Below are 2,620 nucleotides of genomic sequence, written 5' to 3' on the forward strand. Positions count from 1 at the left end.
TATCTTTTAATTTTTTTTCTCTATCATTTTCTTCTTTTTTTCTTTTTTTCTTTTTTTTGTTTTTTTTCTTCTTCACTTTCTATGTCTTTTTTACTTTTTATTCTGCTGATTTTTTTTTCACGTTTTCTTCTTCTTCTCCACATCTTTTGATTTTCTTCTCTTCCAGGTTTTATTTCCTTTCTTCTTCTTCTTCTTCAATGTTTTATTATTATCTTTCTTCTTCTTTTTTTCTTTTCTTTTTTCATTGCCATCGTTTTCTTCGTTATCATCGACTTTCTATTTTTCTGGTGTTTTTCGGCTTTTAACTCATCTTCATATTCTTCTACTTTCTCCAATTCCTCATCTTTTAAGGTTTTCATCCAATTTTTTCTCTTCCCTATCTTCTTCTTCTTCTACTTTGTCTTTTATTTTATTTATTTTCTCCTTCAACAGATTCTTATTCTTCTTCTTCCGATTATTCTCCCTATCTCTAAATTCTTCATCATTTTTTAAAGATATTTGTCTTATCTATCTTTTTACTCCTCTCATGGTTTATATTTTCTCCTTTTTAGTTTTTTCCTAATATTTTTAGGTCTTTTTTATCGTTATTTGTTTTCAAATTGTTCTTCTATATTTTCTTCATCTTTTGTTTTTTACTTCTTATTCATCTGATTTGTCTTCGTTTTTTCATCATATTTATCTTTTTCTACTTTGTCTTCTTCATCTTCTAGTTTTCTTCCATTTTATTATTTTTTTTTCTTTTACTTCCTCTACTATCTACTGGTTTTCTTTATTACTTCTTCTTCTGATTATCTTTTTTCTTCTCCAATTGGTCATTTTTTTTTGTTCATCGTCTTCGACCTATTCGAGTACTTTTTTTTATCTTACTTGTTCACCGTATTATTTTTTGTTCACATTATCGTTGTTTTCTTATTCTTCTCCTTTTTCTTTATTTTTTAGCTTTTATATTCTTTGTTTTTTCCTTCTTATCTTTCATTGTTTTTGACTATTTCTTCTTATATATTGTATTAATCTTCTTTGACTTCTTGATTTTTTTTCATTCGGTTTTTTCTTTGTTTTTTTCTGTTGATTTTTTTGTTTTATTTGTCTGCCCCTTCTTCTTTGTTTTATTTTATTGTCTTTGTATTCTCTAAATTCTTATTCTTCAACATCTTCTACTATTCTTCTTTTGGTTTTATTAGCCGTTTTTATCTTCTGCTTTTTACTTCTTCTTGGTCATTTTTGTCCTATCCAAGCTTTTTTTTCTTTCTAATTTTTGTTTGTCCTTTTCGCATCTTTACTTTCTTCTTTTTTATTTTCTTTTTCATCGTCGGGTTTTCATCTTCTTATACTTTATTTTCTTCATCTACCATTTTTGTTCTTCTTTTTCTTTCAGTTTTCTTCTTCAACTTTGAGTTCTTCATCTCCTTATCATTTTTCTTTTTCACTATTTTGTGTTACCCATCTTGATCTTATCGTTCATGGTCTAGGACTTTTTGTTCATTTTTTCCTCATTTTTTACGTTTTCGTCAACTCTATGTTCTTCTATATGTTTCAGTTTATCTTTTTCTCTTCTTTTTCTACTTCTTTTTTCCCTTTTTCCTTTTTTCTGTTTTCTTTTTTGGTTTTTCCCTCTGCGTCCTGCTAGAGTATTTGGCATCTCTTACATTATTTCAAAAATAAAAAGAATTCAGAAAGCCATTTTTAAAACAAAAGACTTAAAACCTGTTCATTAGACAATGAAGATGATTTATGATATGTTGACATGGTTTTAATCACGTTAAGTAAGGAAGAATAACTGACAACACAAAACAACAACATATAATCGAGGAACACTACTACTGGTACTGAAAAAAGGGGAAACAACAATACTCCCTCCGTTTCATAAAGAGTGTTGTTTTAAGGTTTTATTTTTGTTTCACAACGAGTGTCGTTTTATATTTTCAATGCAGAATTTTAAACAATATTCCAGTTTTGACCCTATTGATTTAATGTATTAATTAGAGAAAAAGGGTTATTTAATGCATTAATAAAGGGCAAAGTAGTATTTTTAATAGTTTTCTTAATAAGTGTGAAAAATGTCAGAATGACACTCTTTGTGAAACGGAGAGAGTAGAAAAAAACAAAAAATTGATTTATAAAAAATAAAGACGGTAAACAATACAACAAAAAGCCGACCAATGTAGAAACCAAACCACAATTAAGCTTAAGATACATTTAAAAAAGTAATATATATATATATATATATATAGCTCTCAACTTAAGCTAGTATTTCCCAATTCACATGCACATTTTTTTTTCAGATAATCTCGCTCAACAGATAATCCGATTAACGAATAAAAAGGAATTAAAAAGATTTTATTAATGAATAAAGGAGAATTAGTTACCTAGATAGAATGAGAGATTTTATAGCGAAAAATTTACTTTGCATATATTATATATGATATGATTCTAAATGTTTTTTTGATTAAATTCCAATTTTTAAATTTTCGTTATTTTTCTATTTTAAATATTTTTTTGATTAAATTTCCGAGTTTGAATAATTTTTTTATTTAAATTGAAATGTTTTTGATTAAAATTTCGAATTTAAAGGTTTTTTTATTTAATTTTACGAATTTTAATAATTTTTATTTAATTACGA

The sequence above is a fragment of the Eutrema salsugineum genome, unplaced genomic scaffold (assembly GCF_000478725.1).
Source record: "Eutrema salsugineum unplaced genomic scaffold, Eutsalg1_0 scaffold_10, whole genome shotgun sequence".
Taxonomy (NCBI): domain Eukaryota; kingdom Viridiplantae; phylum Streptophyta; class Magnoliopsida; order Brassicales; family Brassicaceae; genus Eutrema; species Eutrema salsugineum.